Consider the following 7,459-nt stretch of genomic DNA (forward strand, 5'->3'; position numbering starts at 1 on the left):
ACACACACACACACACACACACACACACACACAAATATATATATATATATATATATGCATATAACAGCTAATAGACAGGTTTGTTTGTATCTCCCAAGTGTGAAATTAGAATGGTTGCCTACTCTCCATAAGCTGATAAGGAGGCTAATCCATGGCATTAAAATAAATAACATACATCCGTTAATACATTCAAACATTTATTAAAGGCAGCAAAGAGACTACCACAGAAAAATCACAAGTATTGAGAAATAAAGAGAGAAAAATAATGGCATGAAGAGGAGAAAATGATACAGAAATGTGATTTTTTCCATTAACTCTATGCTCTCACACATAAAACCCTATTGGAAGAGAAACTGTCCTGTTTTAGCATGATATTGTCAGAGGAAGCTTGCCGAGCGATGACTGAATATTCTCCAGAGACAGCGACTAGAGACGCTCATCTGATTACGGCTCCAAACTCAAATTCATGAACCGCTTGGATAGAGGAACAGCGCTTTTAATGAGATGCTAACTTCATTCACTCAGACATGCAATCCTTACTTCAAACAAAACTGGCAAAACATCTGTGTGCTCTTTTAATCTAATTGCAGTGCGAACTTGGTTACCAAGCGATCATCTGAAGTCATCACTGAACACAACACATCTGTATACTTTCTAAGATGAAGTAAAGGACCATTTCTTTTCATTATTTTTATATTTTAAAGTACACACTATATTTATATTTTTTCATTTTATGGTTTTAATTTTTGAAACAAAACAAAACCAAAAAAGGCAGTTTTAAAGTGTATACTGTGCAGTATGCAGAAAGCCGTATGCTGTTTTTCCCCCCTTTAATGGCTTTATTTTTATTTAGAGAAATCACCAACAAAACAAAACAAATACATAAAACAAAACATAAAAATATAACAAAACAAAAAAAATTATTTGTATTTTAAGAAATCACAAAATCTGTGTAGTATGCACTGCAGTACACTAGTATTTGAATCCGAATATAGCCGAATATAGAACATAATTGAAGAAGTGCTGTGATCAAGCCCTTGAGTTTTTCTCTTAACATACTTTACACCCTTAAATTTGCTGTCATCCTGACAAAGATTTCCTCTCCATCTCCATGGAAACCACTGGGCCAGATAGCTTCCCTCCTTGCTAATATCTAAGGTAGAGACATTAATGAAAGCAGTGAAATGTTCACAGTTCAGCTGCTGGTGAAGAGCCTAGGTTGTGTGCGGCTTGTGGGCTTGAACTGCTTTTTTTTAAATGAGAAGGTAATTCTTTTCCTTTTGATCCTTGCTGTCATGGAATCCCCAATTATGTTCAATTGCAATGACACTAACCAGAAAAACACCTTTTTACTTAAAAGCTTCTGTAAGCAATTAGCGTGTGCACTCTTGACTTGTGTGGCAAGAACTTCTTTAAGTGGAAGTCATTTTACACATTATTTACTGTTACATGATGTCTTTACAGTAAAGAGAACAAAGTCAGCAAGCACAAAAGCATTTCACAGCATTGAGTTTGGTGTCACTGGGTTACGCTGCAGTACAATGCAAATGCAAATGCAAATGCAAAAAAAAATAAAAAAAGATCAGTACGAAACTGCAACATTACATTTTAGTCACAAGTACTTATTTTATATATACAACAAAAATGCAATGTTTTGTAAATGTATTGAAAGTGCCCATTTGGGAAGTTGTTATTAGAGCTCCATTCTACAATTACAGAATCACTTATTACTCATTTAATGTCACATTATCAGATGTTTACAGAGAAAGTTGCATGGCAAAATCTTTTAGGTATAAGGTTCATGGAAACATTAGCAGGGGCAGTGCTAACATCATAACAATATTTATGCAGAATATTTTTAGTAATACATTTATTAAGAGTGCTTGGTAGAGCTGGTAGATTTACAAATTGTAGTCCATTACTGATTACAGACTACATGTGTTATGATCTGTTCCCTTTCTGGACTACAACTCCCATAAACCCCTTAGCTGGAACTGGTAACCGGTCTCACCTGTTTCCAATCAGGAGGACTATATAGGATGCACTCACACACACTCACTTTGCTGATTATTGTTAGCATGTCACCTTTCCCTAGTTTCTGTGTTTTCTTGCCTTGCCTTGCCTCTGTGTTTTTGACCTTGTTTACCTTGTTTTTGATCGTTTGCTGCCTGCCCTGACCATTGCCTGTTTATTGGATTACTCTTTTGTCTGCCCTGGATTATACCTGTTTGCTGTTGTTTGACCCTGCCTGTTTTGACCACTCTTTTAAAACAAAGCCTGCACTTGGATCCACTACTGCATTGTCACGCCTCCCCAACGTTACAACATGATGAAAACAGTAGTTAGTAGCGTAATCAAGGTTACTCATTTCAGGCTATGAGTAGTAGTAATCTGACTAATTTTTAGATTACTTTTATATTACTTTTTAACAAACTTGTTTTAGACTTACCATTAAACATACCATATTGATATAAAAAAGCAAAGAGAAAAAAAATATATTAATTTTTTTTATTTTTATTATTAACATCATACAATGTATTAAACATTACACAAAGGTTTCCCAAACTGGGCTTAATATCAGAACTGCAGTGGTAACCGGCATCAGAGAACTGTAAATATGCAAATATGTTATTAATTATTTGAAATATTAACTTCCTCTGAGATATTTCATGTACATTTATTTTAAGGGGTTTGGCTGAAAAAAAAATGGAATCCCTGCATTACATGAATAAACATTAATAAACATGAAAACAACAATGACATTACATGCCCAAATTCTTCCAGATTTGAAATATTTTTGTTCAGACTTCCAGAATCAACAGTTATGGGATGTCATATGATGACAACACAGTGCTTAACAGCTATCACCAGTGTTTAGTAGCGTGCATAATAATTTTTTTCATACATGGTCTAATTGCTTGAGAGGTGCTTTTCCCCCTCAAATTCAGAAGCATGGTCTGCAATTTTTTTTTTATATATATATATAATATTTGTGCATATAGTCAAAGCTAATTAGTATGACACAGTAGGATTTTTAGAAAGGAAAATTTAAAAGAGAGGGAGAATAGGGAGAATCAATAAATTACAAATAATTTACTGCAATTGTGTATATGTAATAATGTAATCCATAAAAATGTAACTGTAATCTGATTATAAATATTTGAAAATGGAATATATTCTAATTACAAGTACTTAATTTTTGGAATCTGATCACGTAATCCAGTCTGTCATCCAAGCATTGTTTACCATTTAATGTCATGGTCACTGCCATCAGAAAGACATCAACTGACCAAACGATCCATAAAGAAACCTAATCAATAGCGTTGCCTGAGATGAAGTGACCTTCATTGACAACAAAAATCCCTGTCAGCAATATCTGGATCGATTCAAAGACGGCAGGCTGATCGATTTGTCATATACTTTGGAACCACAAAAAGGCAGTCAACTGCATTCATCAATCTCTTAATCAAGCATGTGCTCACGCTAATTGCGCTACAAGTCGCTGTCAGCGTGACTGACCACTTGTGTGTCATTATGAGGGACTTCAATTGAATGCAAGCAAACAACGAACACAGACTCTTTTCTTTCATAAAAACCATGGCAAAAAAAAACAAAAAAAAACAATAAGATGAATGTGCTACTAGAATGTCTGATACCTCTTTTACATGCTTTTGCCCAAGCATCATGTGGAACGGTTTCCATGCATTCCCATTTTCAGTCACCATATCAGCCTCTCTATCTCTGGCCTTGGTTAAGTTTGAGCCGCCCTGCTACACAGATGCACCTTGGCAGCTGGGTAGATATCTGAGAGTGCCCCAGGCGACTGGTTGCTAGGTTTCCAGACATGCCCAGGAGATGGAAGCGAGGTCTCACTTTTGCTTTCTCACTCTTTTTCTTATGTTTTCTCTCTCTAGTATTATCACCTAGAAGCTTTGTTCATTTAGGCTATGAAAAAATGCTACAAAGAAAGCCTTTTATTGTCACATACTAAAATGATATGCAGAAAAAAACAACACAACACAGTGCAGATACACCACTGAATAAAAAAAGTTCTGACTCACGGTTCTGACTTTTTCCCTCACCATTACGAGTTTACATCTCGCAATTCTGACTTTTCTCATAATTGCGAGCTATAAACTCACAATTACGAATTATAAAGTCAGTGGGGGAAATGGGCTTCCATAAGATACAGATAAAAACTCTACTAGTATATTTTACTTGTTTAAAGTGTTGCATAATGCTAAAAAACTTAATTAAGGTTGCTAAGTGTGTGATCACATTTTGAACAATGAGATGCCATAGACATTACATTTGGCACAAACTTTCAGTCAAATTTTCCCCTGAGGGGGAAAAAAAAACAAACAAGCTAACTAAATTGCAAATTCACTCTCTGACAGTTCCGGATACTTCCCCTGCTATTCACTGTCGCATAAAATTCACAAGATAGCCTGTTTGTGAGCGCCAAGTCATAGTTTGGTGTAATCACAGAGGATCTAGGCATGTGATCAAAAGTGCAAATCTTACAGGTTGGCCATTTTTATTTTATTTTTTTTAATTTGGTCTTAATGGGCACATTAACAGCTATTCATTCAAATGAAAATGATTATAGCACACTGAAATTTGGCAATAATTTTCACACCAAACATTCATTTTGGTGTGAACAGGCCTATAGACTATAAGCATAGCATACTACCAAACTACTTTTTTGCAGTAAATAGTATAGGGAATTGGAATAGTTATTAGTATAACAGTATAATTGTCACATTTATATACCTTGTTTCTGTGTTTCCCTGATGTCCTGTCCATGTTTTGGTCATTGACCCAGTTTCTGTTCCCCCTTGATTGCCTTATTCAGTTCACCTGTGTTTTATTATGTCATCAGTCCCTCATCTGCATTTGTATAAAGTCTCGCCGTTCTATTCCTTCAGTTGCCGGTTATTGTTTATGTATACACTTCGTTGGTTTGCCTGTCTTCCTGGATTTCCTGTCTTTTCTCCTGTGGATTATTATTAAAGACTGTGGGTTAGTCAACTCCAGTGGCGTGCGCTTGATCTCCCGCCAGCTGGTGTGACATAATAACCAGCTCTAAGTTTAAGCGGCGTGTGTCCACACGTTTGTTTTTTCTGTTTTGAAAATTTTCCTTTTCTTTATGTTTATGGACTGTCCTGAATTCCTTCTCCTCCTGCTTGAGCAGGGGAAGTGATCTCTCGAGGACCATACAAGACTGTTCCTGGAAGTGGCTCATTACACTAGCTACCGGACAAAGCCTCAACACCGCTTGCAGAGCGCGGTCTTCTGAAGATAGTCCTCGGGAGAATTTCTACTGGTGAGAAACAGATCCCTGTTCACCGTCGAACTTGAGGAAAATCTCACCAGAAGTCACGCTTTGGTGTGTGTGGGCGGCATACACCTTCCCAAAAAGCCCCGTCCGTCACGAATTCCCACCCAGCCTCCCTCTCCCACCTCCTTTCATGAGTCTGCCATCCTCTGCCCCACTGCCGCTGCATCCAGCCAGTCCCTCAGCTCATCCTCAGCTCTCCATCTGTGGAGTGGATTCACTTTGGGTCTGTCAGACTCCAGCTCCACTGTGGTCGGAGGATCCCTGGTCTCCGCCTCTGAACTCCAAGGCAAGAACTCCGCCTCAGCCCATCAACCCAGCGGCTGCACCATGGCTCCTAGCTTCCTCATCTCCACCATGGCCCGTCAGTCCACCAGCTCCGCCGGGCTCCCTCATCCCTCTGGCTCTGCCTTAGTTGGTCATCGACCTGACCTCGCCTCTGGAATACACTCCTCCGGCTTCATCCCTCTGCCCCTCTGGCTCCGTTGGGCTCCTCTCTCCAGCTCCACCTTGGTCCTCTGTCGCTCAGGCTCCACCATGGCCTTCCGGATCCCCGCCTACGCCTCGGTCGCCTGAGCCATCTGCTCTGCCTTGGTCCTCCAGATCCTCCCCGTTGCCCTGGCTCTGCGGCTCTCCGTCTCTGCCCTGGGCTCCTCTCCCACCTGCTCTGCCGCTGTCAGTCGGCCCTCTGGAGTCGTCAGCCCTTCCTCCACCATGGCTCCTCCCTCCATCTGCTCCACCGTGGGCCACCGTCCTGGCTGTGGTCTGGGTCCCACCTGGCTCCTCCTGCTCCGGCTCCCTCCTGGCTCCTCCCTCTGTCTGATCCACCCTGGCTCCTCCTGTCTTTGTCCTGGCTCCCACCATCCGTCTGATCCGCCGTGGTTCCTCCTGATTCCTCCCTGGCTCCTCCCTCCATAGTCACCGCCCTGGTCATCTACCTTTGGTGTTTTGTTACAGCGCGAGGTCGCACCTGGCTGGAGGGGGGAGTACTGTCACGTTTATAGACCTTGTTTCCCCGTTGTTCCTCCTTGTTTTGGTCATTAACCCAGTTTCTGTTCCCCCTTTATTGCCTTATTCAGTTCACCTCTGTTTTATGTCTTTAGTCCCTCATCTGCATTTGTATAAAGTCTTCCCGTTCTGTTCCTTCAGTTGCCGGTTATTGTTTATGTATACACTTCGTTGGTTTGCCTGTCTTCCTGGATTTCCTGTCTGTTCTCCTGTGGATTATTATTAAAGACTGTGTGTTAGTCCAACTCCTGCGTTGTGCGCTTGATCTCCTGCCAGGGGGTGTGACAATAATAGGTTATTAGTTCAGCCACTCGTTGATGCAATGGCAATAATGTGGCATTCAACAGACTCACCCCTATTTCCATTGTTTCTTGTGACTAATTAATAAAAGTGGCAAAAGCCTAGAACTACAATTAAAATAAACAGGAAGTAGGCAGTATGCAGTACTGTGCAGTACTGAATACTAAATAGAACACTAGAATCACATTTCATGCCTAAACATTGTATTTTTTAATCATCAATTTTATGTCAGTGCTTTGATTTCATTTCCACTGACTGAATTATGTTCCTTAAACAGTATATTATACCAATATTGTCAACATTTCCGACCACGCAGATATACAGTGGTATAGAAAAGAATCACCCCCCTTTAAAATAATCACATTGTGTTGCTTTGCAGCCTGAAATGAAGATGGACACAGTTTTTGTTTTATCCAGCTGTATTTACTCAGTGCAACTTATAACATTCAAGTGAAAGATATAACACCAACATGTCAGAAAAAAAAACAATGAGTTGGAAAAAGGATCACCCCCTTGTGTCAGTGTGCTCTGATTGGCCAGCTATCCAGTGCATTGTGATTGGCCGAATACCTCAAGAGTGTGTCGAATGAAAGCGTACTTACAGACTGTGAGTCAGAACAGGCGGCATTGTAGTCTACTCTCCCAGGTTCAGGAAACATTCCTCCATAAAATGTGCTGCACACATCTGAATATTTGGGTCGAACTGTTTTGGAACAGTGTTGTAAATACAACTTAACCACTGATTTCTAGTTGTGTCCTCTTTTGGAAGGCCAAACAAAGTATTTTTTCTTTCACAACGAAACACGCAGTGTC

At 40.0% G+C, this 7,459-nt stretch overlaps 1 protein-coding gene across 1 annotated transcript in view; it reads right to left on the reverse strand.

Annotated features, from left to right (window-relative positions):
• LOC107716183 (proton myo-inositol cotransporter-like) overlaps window positions 1-7,459 on the reverse strand; it is a 69,040-nt gene that overhangs the window by 32,480 nt on the left and 29,101 nt on the right. The window lies entirely within an intron of this gene.

The sequence above is a fragment of the Sinocyclocheilus rhinocerous genome, unplaced genomic scaffold, assembly GCF_001515625.1.
Source record: "Sinocyclocheilus rhinocerous isolate Xijiao unplaced genomic scaffold, SAMN03320098_v1.1 scaffold3022, whole genome shotgun sequence".
Lineage (NCBI taxonomy): Eukaryota > Metazoa > Chordata > Actinopteri > Cypriniformes > Cyprinidae > Sinocyclocheilus > Sinocyclocheilus rhinocerous.